This window comes from Pinus tabuliformis, chromosome 6 (assembly GCF_031772625.1).
Source record: "Pinus tabuliformis cultivar Carrire ecotype Pingquan chromosome 6, CPIR1, whole genome shotgun sequence".
Taxonomy (NCBI): Eukaryota; Viridiplantae; Streptophyta; class Pinopsida; order Pinales; family Pinaceae; genus Pinus; species Pinus tabuliformis.
In genome coordinates, this window is record NC_142292.1 from 1,481,843,881 (window position 1) to 1,481,860,358 (window position 16,478).

General features: G+C 39.9%; 1 pseudogene; it reads right to left on the bottom strand.

The window, feature by feature from the left end:
• Nucleotides 1-16,478, bottom strand: part of LOC149264229 (ATP-dependent (S)-NAD(P)H-hydrate dehydratase pseudogene) — an 82,441-nt pseudogene that overhangs the window by 7,475 nt on the left and 58,488 nt on the right.

Below are 16,478 nucleotides of genomic sequence, written 5' to 3' on the forward strand. Positions count from 1 at the left end.
TAGGGAGGCATGGGAACCTATATTCCAAAGAACCCAGAAAGTGTTTTTGGAAATTCCACCTAGAAATAGTTTTATTAAAACAATTTATTATTTTTAATGGGACCCTAAGTCTAAACTTAGGAAAATAAAATAATTAATGGGTATTAATCTAAATGTGGGTGTAACTTCTAGAAGAAGACGAGGATCATGCATAAATGATCTTAGCCATTAATTAGCTTCGAATCTATTTCATTGAATGTAAACGAGGATATTATTTAAGGAGGCTTGAGGGTCATTTGGAAAGACGTGCAAAGAGTTCACAAGTTCGATTTTCTCAAGTAGAGAAACTGCCGAGAGAATTTCCATAGTAAGCTGTTGCAGTGAGGGGCAAGGATAGTTTGGTCGGAGAGTCTTCTCCTGAGCCAAGATATGCAACAGAGAGGCAGAGAGACACCAGAAGGAGGCAGCACAATATCTAGGAGGGGTTGACACTGATCCAGGAGAGCTCACGTAGAGGCAACATAATCCTCCAAGTAGAAGTCTAAAAATTTGCTGTGGTTTGACGTTCTGAGCTAGGAGGGTTGATGTTAGAGCTCCAAGAGAGAAAATCAATCCAACGCTAGGGTGATGTAGTGCCTTAGAGGCTGATGCACGGCCCCTGTAGGGGCATTGCAGAAATAGTTGGGGACATGTTGGTTTAGCTACCGGATCAGTCGGGACTTGTTGGGTAGAGTGAGGTAATCTCACAAATCTCTTCTTCAAGTCATAGTTATCTGTAACTAGATTTCCAAAAGGGCATATAGAAGTTGTATTCAGAAAACTACTGCATAATAATTTTTGGGCATGGAATCCCCCCACAACATGTTTTGGGGCTCAAAGCCCAAGTTTTTGTAAGACTCCGCGAATTGCGGGCACGAAGTGCGAACTATAGGTTAAGTCATAGGGTTGTCCACCCTAAGTATTGTAAAGTAATGTAATGTCATGTCGGCCTACCCATGGTCCGCAAACCATGGGATTGTATAAATAGAGCGAGGCTCTAAGTTGTAAGCTAAGAAGCTCAGTAGCGAAGGAGCGAAGATAGAGCATAGAGCAAGATTCTAAGTGTATTGGGTCGTAGTAGTAGGAAGAGGCTCTGCAGTTGAGTGCACAGAGGCCTAGTAGAGTCTGCAACTGTGTGCATAGAATCCTACAGCTGAGTGCACAGGGAAGTGTCGACTTTGTAACCTTGAACGAAGAATAATAAAGGGAAGTTGATTCCAAATTTGGTGCATCTATTTGTGTATTGCATTCTTTACATTTATATTGTTTTTTTTATCGCACACACTTATATGATTGCTAGATATACTGTTAATTATCACTAGTCTTACATGGATAAATTAAGTAATCGGGTAATAATAGGTTAAATAGCAAGGAACTTGGGTATAATACGAATCATGTAATGGCAGAAGTGTCCTCAGACACGTAATTTTATTAATAAGAAAAATAGTTACATCTGGAATTTTGCAAGAGTTTACATCTGAACAACAAAACACTCTTGCAATGAGCTATTTATAAGCTCAATGTCCTAACTACCTCTAATTATGGATCACTTATAAAATAACAAGTGTCCATTTACAATAAAAGCTATTCAAACAACTTACTAACAATTCTCCTAAATTAGAACCTAATATATAACACATTTGTAGAGTCATATCTTTTTACAACAATATTCTAATTCTAAATGTATCCATTTAATAATTAAATATTCTAGATTAATAATTATTAATTTAATATCTTAAATTAATAATTATTTTATTATAACTTTATAACCTATGATAATATTTTATTTTGGATCATCTAACATTCCCCCCTATGATCCAAAGATACATTACAACAGATACCAAGTTCATCTCTGAACTTAGTAAATTTTATTCTGCCAAGAGGTTTCGTGAAAATGTCAAAAATCTGATCTTCTGAAGGACAATAAATTGGATTGAGGACATCCTTGGCAATGAGAGATCTGATATGATGATACTTGGTGTCCACATGCTTTGTCTTTGAATGAAAAATTGGGTTCTTGGCAAGCTTAATGGCTAACTGCCTGTCAATGAATAATGACGTAGCTTCTGTCCAAGAAATGCCCAAGTCCTGCAAAATTCTGTGCAACCACACAATTTCACATGTTGCTTCCCATGTTGAAATGTACTCTGCTTCTGCTGAAGAAGTGGCCACTGTAGCTTGTTTCTTAGAACTCCAAGACACTGCTGCTGATCCCATGCTCATTAAATAACTTGATGTTGATGCTCGATCATCAATACTTCTAGCAAAGTCAGCATCTGAAAATCCACCAAGTACAAGTTTTTAGTCTTTGTGTAAATAAGACCAAAATCTTTTGTTCCTTGGATATATCGAAGAACTCTTTTGGATGTAGTCAAGTGGCTGTCTTGTGGTTCCTGCATAAAACTTGAAAGAATACTAACTGCATAAGATAGCTTAGGGCGAGTGTTTGTCAAATAAATCAAGTTGCCAATCAACTGTCTATAAGTAGTGTTGTCCACCATTTCCCCCCCTTCAAATTTTGAAAGTTTCAAGTTTTGTTCCATGGGGGTAACAACGGGCTTGCAATCCTGCATTCCAAATCACTGAAGAACCTCTACTGCATACTTACTCTGAGAAATGAAAATATGATGTGGACGTTGGAAGACTTGAACTCCAAAATAGTAGTGAAATAATCCCAAATCTGACATCTTAAAACCTGCATGTAACTCCGTTTTCACCTGTGCAATATGATCATCATTGTTTCCAGCAATGATCAAATCATCTACATACATAACAAGAATCACCAGATATTTACCCTGTTGTCGCACATACAAAGTATCATCAGATTAACTTCGTTGAAAACCAGCTTTCCTAAGGTATTCATCCATTTTGGCATACCAAGCTCGGGAAGCTTGTTTTAACCCATATAAAGCCTTGATCAATTTGCAGACTTTATGTTCCTGCCCTTCAATTTCAAAACCTGGTGGTTATGTCATATATAATTCTTCTTGTAAATCCCCATTGAGAAAAGCACTTTTTACATGCATTTGATGAACTTTCCATCCTTTCTGAGCGGCCAATGCAAGTGTTAATCAGATGGTGCTCCATTTAACTGTAGGAGCAAAATTTTCCTCATAATCAATGCCTTCTTGCTACGCAAAACCTTTAGACACAAGTCTTTCTTTATACTTTTCAAGTTCTCCATTTTGGTTGTACTTAATTCTGTAAACCCATTTGCATCCTATGGGCTTAACATTTTGAGGACAATCAACAAGTTTCCTAGTGTTGTTATCAATTACTGCTCGATATGCTTCAATCATACCCTGTTGCCATTCTTTATTTTTTACTGCTTCTTTGTATGTGGAAGGTTCAATAAAATCATTTTCTAGCAAGGCAAAATTTCCTTCACTTCTGTGTGACTTCCTTATTCCTGTTTTATTCTGCCAATTAGGCCTTACATCTTTCAAAAGTTGAACTGCCCATTTGGTAGTTGATGCTCACTTGTTTGAGATTCTGAAAAGTCACCATCATTGTAAAGAGGATTAATGTAAACTAATGTTCGTCGATCAGTTGAATATTCTGGAGGTGGAGAATCACTGTCAGAAGAACTGTTGCTACTTGGAGATGCGGATGAACTGCTAGAAGATCCTGATGGTGTTGTTGAAGTAGATGGACTGGATGAATCATCTTCAGATGAAGGAAAATCAAGTTCATACCTATTTGGTGAATTTGGTTAACTTTGCATATTTCCTTTTCTTTGACTGCCTTTAATTTCTAACTTTTGAAGAAGACTTTCGATTTCTTCAGCACTCTTACTCTCTATTTCATCAAAAATTACATCCCTACTCACAACAAATTTTCCGTTGGTCAAAAGACAGTACCCTTTCTTCTCATCAGAATATCCAATCATTGTGTATTTCAAACTTCTTGAGTCAAGCTTAGTTCTTTTTTTCTTTCAGAACTAAGGCATAACATACTGATCCAAAAAATCTAAGATGTTTAACTCGAGGTTTGAAACCAAACCAAGCTTCATAAGATGTGATTCCATCTAAAGAAGCAGTTGGAGATCTGTTTCTTAAGTAGACAGCTGTATGAATTGCTTCTGCCCAATATGTTGAACTTAACTTTTTGAAAGTTAACATGGATATCGCCATTCCTAACAAGGTGCGATTCATTCTTTCTACTACTCCATTTTGCTGTGGAGTGTAAACATTTGTAAGATGTCTTATTATGCCATTATCGTTGCCATAAGTTTTGAATTAATTTGAAGTGAATTCTCCCCCATTATCTATCCTGCGAGTGCCTATCTTTTCTTTGACTTCATTTTCAACAAGTTGGCGAAAAATTTTAAACTTTTCAAATGCTTCTGACTTTTGCTTCAAGAAATAAACCCAAGTCATTCTACTGAAATCATCAATGAATAGTAAGAAATATTTGCAGCAACTGAATGAAGTTTGTAGTGGTCTTCAAACATCACTGTGAGCTAGTTGTAGCAGCCTGTTTGTGCGCCATGAACTTGTTGGAAAAATTTCTTGACTTTGTTTTCCATAAATGCAAGATTCACATTTTGCATTTTCATTTTTGAAAGTTGGAATTCCCTTAACCATCCCTTGTTTTTGCAATTGAGAAAGACTATCAAAATTTAAATGTCCATATCTTACATGCCACAATCTTATAGGTGAAATTCCTGTAGTCACTGCCCCTGCAAAGTCAGAATGCCTTGGAATAACTGTCCCTTTCATCATTAACAATTTTCCATCTTCATAACCTATCATCATAGTTTTCAAGCTTTGCTTGACTGAATTAATCTTAACTAAGCCATCTTCCATAATTACCTCATGTCTTGCTTGTTGAATCGTGACTAAAGATAACAAATTTTTCTTAAAGGTTGGTACATACCATACATTTGAAATCATTTTCTCTCTAATGCCAGGGAGAGAAACTTTAACTGCACCTTTTCCATAAGGAGTATGTTTTGTATCATCTGCAAGAAAGATGGAATTAAGTTGGCAATCTTGAAAATTCCAAAAGAAGTCACGTCGACAAGTCATGTGCTGAGTTGCCCTTGAATCCAAGATCTAAGCATCTTCATAATCACTTTTAAGATGGGAGGAAAGTTGTACTGCTGATGAAGAAGTAAAGACATATTCTGAACTATCATCATCTTGATCATTTGCAAATTGTGCTGAGTGCTGACGAAACTTGGGGATTTTATTAATAGAAGTTCGACAATCTTCAACATAATTTCCAACTTTGTTACATCTTCGACACACAATTTGACTTAAGTCTCTTCCTCTTCCTGGAGACTATCCTCTGCCTCTACTTTGAATTCTGTTTTGAGGTTGTCCTCTTCCTTGAAAATAGCCTCTTCCTTGACTATTTCCTCTGCCTTGAAAATTACTCCTGCCTGAAATGTTGCCACTATTAAAGTTGTTTCCTCTGCTTTGGCTTCGACCTCGAATTTGTACATTATGTGCTGCTTGATTCTAATTGAAATTCCATCTGCCTCTATTTCCAAAACTATCAGTTAATGATTTACTAGTGCCGGCCTCTGTGAAAAATCCATCTTCACCAACTTTCTTTTTCTTCCCAAAGGTTTTATCATGTTGGGTCAACATTTCGCAGAGCTCATCAAACTTTAGCTTCTCTAACTTTCCAGTTAATTGTAGAGTTTCCAAAAAATGTGTGTAGGAAGAAGGAAGTCCAACAATTAAAATTGTGACCATAAAACTATCATCTACTACTTGAAAACCAACATTAATGATTTCTTGCTTAATATTCTTAAGTCTGGAGATGTATTCAAGGACATCACCTCCTTCAGTCAATTTTTGTTGCAACAATTTTAATTGTAGATCAACTTTCTTTGATTCAGGCTGAGTATCAAAGAAGTCTTTAAAAATTCGCAAAGCAGACCATGCATCTGTAGCATTTTCTATATGGACATACATTTCATCATTAACAGAAGATTTAATGAGAGCTAATGCTTTGGCATTCTTAACTTCCCATTTTGCTAGTGCTGCTGCATTTGTGGGTTTATTTGGCTTAATGTCTCCATCACATATATCATGCCAAATTTCATTATAAATAAGAGTGCTTTCCATGAGGTGTTGCCATGTTTTGTAAGATTTTGTGCCTTAAAGTTTGTTGGAATCATAACACAAATTAATCAACTTTGACATTGTAGTGTTGAAGCTTCACACCAAGAATCATGCTCAGAAAAAAAATATCAAGATGGGCAACACAACATGCAACACACTATGCAAAAAAATGATCTATCAGGGCTTGCCCTTGACCCTCATATAGTCATTGAAGTAGGAGAAACATGGCTGAGCTTTGCACTTGGCTCTAGTCAATTTCTCAAATATTTACAAGGTAACTTTCGAAATTTGACTTTTACAATGATGCTCTTGCAAATCCTAGTATGCAAAAATGTTACCTCCCCTCAAAGTAAAATTACTTTGAGTTACAATGCGATGAACCCAAATTTATAGATTTTAAATAAAAAGCCATTTCTTTGAGAAATTATCCAATTCACCTTATTTCTCCATTACAAAAAAACTTTATTGCCCCATTACAAAAAAGCTTTTCCCTCCATAAGCTTTTCACAGAGGAGTGCATTAGAAATTGTAAAGCCTATTTGGAGGAACCCAATTTATCAGTGAACATGATGATGGAATGCAACACTTTTTCCATTGTAGACCTTGACTGTTCATCTAGTCCCAATGCTCTCTTCACCGCCGAAAATATAACGCAGGTCCTTGTAGCAGATTTGGAAAAGAGTAAAGCAAATAATGTTAAGTGGTATGAGAAATTCGTTAGGTACAAGATTATACAAAGAATTGGCCTCTCTCTCGAGGACAGAGAAAGCATGTTGAAGATGTAGAGAGTGGGTTCAGTTCAGATATAGAATCGAAATACAAGAAGATATATGAAGATTAGATAAACCGTTTTGCTACTTTTCAAAGAAGGAAAAGGAGCGTAGATACAAGGAACTTGGAATAAGAGAAAAAATTACGCTTACAAGTGGGTGTTTCCCTCTTGGCAACAAATATGCTCGGAATTTTATGCTCAGACTTTTATATAGAATGTCGGCTCTAAGTTACCACAACATTGCTAAAAGTGGAGTTTTGGAATCTAAGAAGAATGTTGTAAAATTTCATAACATGACCATGCCGCATTCCACTTCAGATAAACTGTAAACTGACAGTGGAACCAAATGTGGCCCTATCTGGACCTAAGTCCATTGTTGTCTAGCATATGTTGACTATTGTTTTTCTTGGGACTTTCCTCCTGCCGGCTTCAAGTTCTTTGATCTAGAGATCTGTAAACCAGCTATATTCACACTGAATAGACACTAGCGTGACTTTTCACAACACCAATTAATGAGGAAGGGATCGCGTAGAGGTATTTTGGAATAACAACTAGGCATGTAGAGGCTCAAATTGAACTCGTAGAGCATGAGAGCAGGCAACACGCAGGAAGGAATTGAGAGAAGGCTGGAGCGTGGGGAAAATTCAGAGAGAAATTTTTACCTATTTCATTTATGCTGAAGCAATTTTTTTTGTTGTATAATGATGTAAATACTATTTTTATATTTAGCAGATTTAAAAAAAGAAAAAAAAATTAGATACTAGATATTAACTGACCAAATTAATGGAGTTTTCCATGTGCTTAGAGCTGGAATCTCCTCCTCACATCAGTTGCAGCATTACTGGAGCTCTGATACCACAATAATGGCAGAAGTGTCCTCAGACACATAATTTTATTAATAAGAAAAACAATTACATTTGGAATTTTGCAAGAGTTTACACGTGAACAACAAAACACTCTTGCAATGGGCTATTTATAAGCTCGATGTCCTAACTACCTCTAATTATGGATCACTTATAAAATAACAAGTTTCCATTTACAATAAAAGCTATTCAAACAACTTACTAACAATTCTCCTAAATTAGAGCCTAAGATACGACACATTTGTAGAGTCATATCTTTTTACAACAATATTCTAATTCTAAATGTCTCCATTTAATAATTAAATATTCTAGATTAATAATTAATAATTTAATATCTTAAATTAATAATTATTTTATTATAACTTTATAACCTATGATAATATTTTATTTTGGATCATCTAACATCACGCCCCGAGTAGAGCTGCGCGAAGGCAGCATCACAAGTTGCGAAGGACTAATAGGTGCGCGTAGAGATGTGCACGCAAGGTCAAACTACAGACCGCCAGAAGCTCATCAGACATCCCCAAGGTGCGGAAACCTAGTTCTGGTACCCTCCCATACTACTTCAGGTGAGACCTTAGTTCGTGCTCTGCAGACTGTTGCCGAAAGGGCTAGTAGTACCGGGATTTTCTTGGCTAAATCACCTCTAAACCTGGGTCAGGCCCATACAAGCCAACAAATGGTTCCATTGCCGAGACTGGGATCTGCATAAGGGATCTCTGATGCCGTGCCACTGGAATCCCAAAAAGAAAGAAATTGAAGAGTGATTGGACAAGAAGATTCACGAGTTCGCGGTGCAGGAAAACAAAAATCCGCGAGTATCTAAGGAATAGTGGTTGGAGTGCTACTTGTATATGAAAATCCATGAAATTTTCTTTGCATCCTTTCCCTCTGAGATGTATGAGTGGATCATGAAGCTAGCAGACAGTCAGGGAAGGTGTAGGTTCGACAAACCAATCATGTGGACTGCAGAATTAGCGAGCAGACTAGAAGTGTTAGGAGATAAGATCACGTGAGCTGTTGATCATTGGATCGACCGAATTATAGGAGGATTTATCACTGAGTTCATGGTAGACATGACCGTCAGCTATATTGAGGCGGAGCGACGTTTCCTCAAGGGACCACGAGGTAAGTATATTAAATCTTTGAACACTTGGATTAAGATGCTATTGTGTGAAAAGCGGGTTATGCGAATAAATTAATGTTTGGGACTACACGAAGTGGGAAGATCTACAAAAGTGGAAGTAGTGAAGAATTGGAAACCAGTCCCTTAATCCCCCCCTCATGGGAGAGCGAGGAAGAGCTCGTGAAAGTCTTTCCGAGAAGCACGGTTAGTCTGATAAGGCAGCGAATTCCGCGCCTACCACCTCCACCTACATCGCTGCCCATCTCACCCTCCTCACCTCTATCTCCACCCACCCCACCTCTGTCACTACCACAGTTCAGTATGGCAAGTGCGATCAAACTACCGGTATTCAGAGGAGTGGGGAATGAAGATTCGAACCAATTCTAGTTCGTGATAAGAGCAGTATGGGAAGCACAGGGCGTTGTGGATGACAATATCAATAAGGCCACGTTGGTGAGCACATTGCAAGATCACACATTAACATGGTATATCAAGCATTCTAATGACCATCCAAACGTAGGAATCGCATAAATCCAGACCGTGCTAAACAGGGAATTTAGCAGGCCAAAGTTAGAAACAAAATCAATCATCGGGTTTAAGGAGATCGCGATGTTCCCGGGCGAGACCCCCTGGGATCTAGACCAAAGACTGAAGGGCATGATTCATGAAGCCAACATGAAATTGATAGATGGAAAACACCGCGCATGGTTTGTAGCATCACTGACACTGCACTTAAGGACGACGTTGTCACAACAAAAAATTTCCACCCAGGTTGAAGCTCTGGATATGGTGATGATATTGCATGAGAACCCTATACAAGACCCTGGTCTGGGAGTCCAAAAAATCCACGCGCAACTGAAAAATATATGTTTGGAAACGCAGAGTTTGAAATAGGATAGGACACCTTGGTCAGAGGCGCACGAGGAGGTATGGTGCATAAAATGCAAAGGCCAGGGGCATGACAAGGACCACTATCTAGTGTTCATGAATTACTTGGTAGGAGGAGGGCTGATGCCATTAAGACCTGAGGCACAGGCAGGACTGAGTGTGACACCTGCATTATGGTGCGCAATCTTTTATATATGAGGAAAACACACTACAAATAATTGTCATCTATTGCAGAAGTATACGTAGATGTCCCAGCAATTGTTTTGTAACTTCTGTAGGTTGGTAGGCCATGATGAGTGCACCTGCAGAAGCTATGAACTAATGATGGATCAGAATCCTACCTACAGGGTGCAGACTGAAACGTGAGCCCTCGACCCGAATGCAGGAATGGCGCACGCTGGATTTCAGGGGCGTGGTCGAGGCCGAGGTGGAATAGGACCAGGAAGGGGTCACAGATAGTTAATTTGTTATAATTGCGGAGGGCCAGGGCACTATTCCTGCGATTGTAGAAACCCGACAAGGACATCATGTTTGTATCGTACTCAGTTTGATCATGACACAAAAGACTGCCCTACATTGATAGCGAGGCTGCACGAAAAAGGGGTACTTCATCCCCCTCCGACTCAAAATCTACAAATGATGAGGTCTGAGCCGTGCGAAGAAGACTCGAACATAAACATGATGCTCAGGAGTGGTATGACCATTGGCGATGATAAAGGTAAGTAGTCAGAAGAAAGTGCATGGGTTCGTAAGGCTTCTACAAAGGAACCCAAATTTGATTTAGAACGCGCGAAGGAGACATTCATGGAAGCTAAGAAGAGCTTCACGGAGGCCTCCACTTCAAGTAGTAAGGATCAATTAGAACCAGGGATAGATCCTTCAATGCTCACTACCTTTCTAGAGACATGCATGAAACTACTAGATGACAACAAGGAAGTAAAAGGACTAGAGGAACATACCACTAGGTGCGTGGGGTCAGGAGAACTGCGCGTGGTCTAGAAACTTGGAAAGCATGCATTGTGCATAGGAAGGGAAATGAGGTTGACTGTGCAAATCGGCGAGTATGAAATGGATCAGGTAATCCTGGATCTCAGATTGGACACGAATGTACTGCCAAAACAAACATGGGAACGCATGGGTAGACCCGCACTACAGTGGTCTCCTATTCAATTACGAATGGTGAACCAGCAAAAGATCTTACCCATGGGAAGATTGCAAGGGGTAACAGTAGACATTGAGGGTTCGAGCGCACAGGTAGCTTTTGAAGTGATATAGATTTTTGATGACAGTAATCCTTATCCCTCGCTACTGGGAATAGACTGGGCCACTGATATGAATGGAGTCATAAATCTGAAGAAGCGCAAAATGATCTTTGAGAAAATATCACTACGCATAGTAGTGCCACTAGATCCAACCAAAGGAGCGCAATACACTGAATCGGTGCATGACGACAATAGTGATGATGATCTTGATTATATTTACAAGATAACTGTGTGAGAAGAGGATTGGGTGAATCCGACTGTAGATGGAAGGATTTCGTGGGAGTGCGAAAGCTCCTGCACTTCGGATTCAAACGAAGAGATAGAGCGATGGCAGAATTGACTGCACAAAGTAACAATGTTTAATTGCAACATGATGGTTAGATCACTGCGCTGCATGACAACAGAGGAAAGGGATCTGCCAACATATGATGGGTTGACAGTAATGGATGAATTCCTGAACAAATTTGAAAGCGCAGTACTAGAACAACAGCGATTCGATGCTCTGAAGTGGGCGTTGCGCGCAACACCTGCACGATGGTGGGGTACGCATCAAGGAATTTTTGAGGACTAGCGTAGATGTAGAAGAATGATGCACCTATGATTTGGGAAACCACAGATACAACTAGTAGACAAATATGACGGACAAGATGATCCATGCACACACCTTACGAAATAGACCAAGGTCTATGGGGAAGAGCCACAACCTGAATGGGTACATTTATTCTATCATACCCTGGATGTCATACCCATGAATTGGTATACTGAGATGGAGCTCTGCCATGGTATAAGCGAATGGGATGTCTTGCGTGAGGGATTGCTGTTAACATTCACATTTGAAGATCGTTAGTCAGATACTATTGATGATGCGCTATAGGCAGTAAAAGCTGTTATCTTCAAAATACCCCATGAGCCAATGGAAGTACTTTAGCCAGAAGGGGTGACACAGTTGAGCTGCGCGCTAGTGTTACAACGTAAATGTGGAGGAGGATGATGAAGACCCACGAAATGTTAACATTTCAAAAATGGAAGGCTGTTGCGAGGTTCAAGGACCATCACATGAAAACCTCGACATCACCACGCCGCTAAAAACAAAGTAGGTCAACATTGGAACGGAGGCGGAGCTGAAGTACGTAATGCTTGGGGACTATTGGGACGATGCCACGGTGGATAAGGTCACTGAGTTACTCCATGAATACCAAGACTTGTTCTCGACCAAAATTACGGACTTAAAAGTGATCGTTGGCGACTTAGGGATGATGAAGATCACGATGAAACTTGATGCGAAGCCAGTTAAGCAGTAGCCTTACCGCTTGAATCCAAAGTATAAAGAAAAGGTCTATGATGAATTAGACAAAATTCTCACAGCCGAAATTATTGAACTAGTGGAAGAATCTGACTAGGTGAGACCTATGGTAGTACAGGAGAAAAAAATAGAAGGGTGAAATAAGAATATGTGTGGACCTCAGGAAGCTGAGCAATGCCTGTGTACACGATCCATTCCCGACACCATTCACAGATGAAGTACCGGAGAATGTTGGCGGTCAGGAAGCATACTCGTTCATGGATGGGTTCTCATGGTACCATCAGATCAAGATCGCGTCGGAAGATAGGAGCAAAATGACCTTCACAACAGAATGGGACTGCTTTCAATACACTGTTATGTCGTTTGGGTTGAAGAATGCGCCAGCTATATTTTCATGCATCATTGCGGCCACGTTCAAAGAATACATCCACAAGTTCATGGAGGTCTATCTAGATGATTGGACTGTCTTTGGATTAGTTAAGCACCATGTAGAAAGCTTACGCTTGATGCTGGATACTTGCCGCTGACACTAGATTGTGCTGAACCTTAAGAAGTGCACATTCCTCGTTCCCTTTGGAAACCTATTGGGACATGTGGTCTGCAAACAAGGCCTGATGGCTGATCTGGAATTTATCCAGGACAAAGAATTAAAGGTATTACAGACTCATGTGCATGGATGTGCCTCTGTTACTTTATGCAACGGATCGATAAGATTGCGAAATACATAGACACTGAAGCAGTTAGAGAAAACACAATAGTAAAACATGTAAACACAACAAGTTTAATAAGGAGTTCACCCAATACTCCTGGGTTACGTCTGTTGGTCCAACCTTCAGTGGTGGCCTCTCTATTATGTTTTCAAAGTAGATTTTTTTACAATAGTGAGCTCAATTTGAGTCTTACTCAAAAGATATAAATCAATAGGACTGGACTTGGATCCCCCAAGTCTCTGGAGTACACAGACTCTCCTTACTGAAACTCGACCTCTATTGGCAACAGTAGTATGAGCCCAATCTGAGACCCATACATGATAGGCCTATGCCGAGGAGTTCGATTGAACCTCTCAAGCCTTCTTGAGAGTACACAGACTCTGACTCTTTCTAGCTCTGTCTGGCTCGATGTTGCCTTCAGGTCAGCTCGACTTCTTCCCTTTGTTCTCTGATTTCTTAACTTGCTTTTCTCACTGCTTGCTTTGTTTCTGTCTGTTCGTGGCTTTAAAGCCAATCTACTTTCTGACTGTTTGTTTATGCTTCCCAGCACTCTGGTTGTCCTGCCTATATCCATTTGAATTCCTCTGTTTAGCGTCATCATCACTGTGTAACGCCTTCCAGGGAGGTGGTCACCTATTTCATAACAAACTAAGTGTCAGTTTTCCTGGAAATGTTTGAATTTCCGTTATTTCCGTTTAACTTCCGAGAATGCCCGCGAACATGATTCCTCTGCCAACTCATCATTCATGCCGAACTTCAAACCTTTATACAACTCAGACTGTTTAGCCTGTTGAATCCGGTCATCCGTTGGATTGCATGTCTGCTGTCGATCTGGAGCCTCAAGATCCTACGGTCTCTGTTCATATCGAGCGGGTAAGTTGCATGATGTTTACCCGTCCAATGTGAGCCGTTTTCTCTCTCCTTCACCGGACACAAGGCACCCAGTGTGTGGCATCGGGCGAGACTTGGTTGGAACCGCTTACCACTCAAAGCCCTTCTGATATCCTATCATTTTTCGTGTGGGACCCACCTCTGACAGAATCAATGAATTTGTACGGTTTTTGACTTTCTGGGTCTAGTCGCTTGGGGCTTTTTCTTCTCTGAGGGGTTTTCCCTGCAATATGCGATTAGCGAGAAGAAAAAGCCCCGATAGACCAGACCCGGAAAGTAAAAAACCATACGAAATTCCTCGATTATGTCTGAGGCGGGTCCCACACGAAAACCGACAGGATATCGGAAGGGCTTCTAGCGGTAAGCGGTTTCAACCGAGTCCTGCTCGATGCCACACACTAGGTGCCACATGTCTGACAGAAGAGAGAGAAAACCGCTCACATCAGATGGGTAAACATCATGAAACTTACCCGCCCAATATGGACAGAGACCGTAGGATCTTGAGGCTCCAAATCGATGGCAGACATGCAATCCGACGGATGATCGAATTCAACGAGGTAAACAGGCCGAGTTGTATAAAGGTTTGAAGTCTGAAAAGAATGATGAGTTGATAGAGGAATCATGTTCGGGGCATTTTGGGAAGTTAAACAGAAATAACGGCAGTTTAAACATTTCCAAGAAAACTGACACTCAGTTTGTTATGAAATAGGTGGCCACCTCCCTGTAAGGCATTACACAGTGATGATGATTCCGAACAGAGGAATTCAAACGGATAGAGGCAGGAGAACTAGAGCGCCCGGAAGTGGAAACGAATAGTTAGAAAACAGATTGGCTTTAAAGCCACGAACTAACAGAAATAATGCAAGTAGTGAGAAAAGTGAGTTAAGAAAGTAGAGAACAGAGGGAAGAAGCCGATCTGACCTGAAGGCAACATCGAGCCAAACAGAGACAAAGAGAGTCAGAGATTCTATGTACTCCCGAGAAGGCTTGAGAGGTTCAAGTGAACTCCTCGGCATAGGCCTATCATGTATGGGTCTCAGATTGGGATCATACTACTGTGACCAACAGAGGTTGAGTTTCAGTAAGGAAAGTCTTTGTACTCCAGAGACTTGGGGGATCCAAGTCCAGTCCTACTGATTTATATATGTTGAGTGAGACTCAAATTGAGCTCATTGTTGTAAAAAAATCTGCTTTGAAAACATAATAGAGAGGCCACCACTGAAGGCTGGACCAGGAGATGTAGCCCAGGAGTATTGGGTGAACTCCTTATAAAACTTGTTGTGTTTACATGTTTTACTGTTGTGTTTCCTCTAACTGCTTTAGTGTCTATGTATTTCGCAATCTTATTGATCTGTTGCATAAAGTAACATAGGCACATCCATTGACATGAGTCTGTAATACCTTTAATTCTTTGTCCTGGATAAATTCCAGATCAAGTGGTATCAGAGCTGTAGGTTACTAAGGTTAGACAAGATTGTGCTGGATTTTGTTGTTGAATGATAACTAGATCAAAGCTTAAATTAGGAGAAGGAGAGTTGGTTGAAACTAACCCTAAAATTGGAAGTGCCTATCCTAAGAGGAAAATGTCAGAAGAAAGTCCCTTGGAATCAGATCCTCAGTTCATGGATAGTTTCATGACCATGAGAGCCATGGTAGAGGAAATGTATAGAGAATTTAAGAAAGGTAGAGAGGAAGATGCATCAAACTCCAAACGAGATAAAGGAGCAGAAGAATCTCTCCTCCATGACCACTCTAAAGGCAAAGGGAAAGAAGAAAAACTTCCCACACCTCCTAGTAGCCCTGAAAACAAAAAGAAGACATCTTTGATTAAATTAGATGTTAAATTTGATTTACCAATATATGATGGAGAGTTGAATACAGAGAAGTTGGATAATTGGATTAGATAGATTGATGTTTATTGTAGAGTGCAGAGCATTGATTCAGACAGTAGTAAGATTCAGCTGGCTAGCCTACGCCTTGGAGGCACTGCCTTGGTATGGTGGGAAGGCAGGACACAAGCTAACATGAAGAAGCATGGTAAAATTCTTTCTATCTAGAGTGAATTTTTTTCTGCAATTAAAAAATAGTTTTATCCACTAGCTTATATGCAGCAAGACACGATGAGTTGGCAAACTCTTCGACAATTAAAAGGGAAAAGTGTACAAAGTTACACTCAAGAATTTAGGAAAAGAGCTTTGATTCTAGGAATTTCTTTAGACTCACCTAAAACTCTGCTGAAGTATATAGGTGGTCTATGTAGCTACTTAAGGAACACTATTCTCATGTTTAATCCCACCAGCATAGATGAGGTATCTATTCAAGCTACACATCTAGAGGCTAGAGGCAAGAATGTGAACCCAGAAGTTGGGGGATCATCAAAACCCACTGCAAGCAAGAATAAGGAGAAAAGAAAACAAAAATGGAAAGAGAGGAAGACAAATACTGTAAAAAAGACCAAACCTTCATGCACTCAATGTAAGAAGGATGGGCATGACGATGAACACTGCTAGATTCTACTTCCAGAGATGAAACCCAAGAAGTACAATGGAAAGAAGAAGAAGACTGATG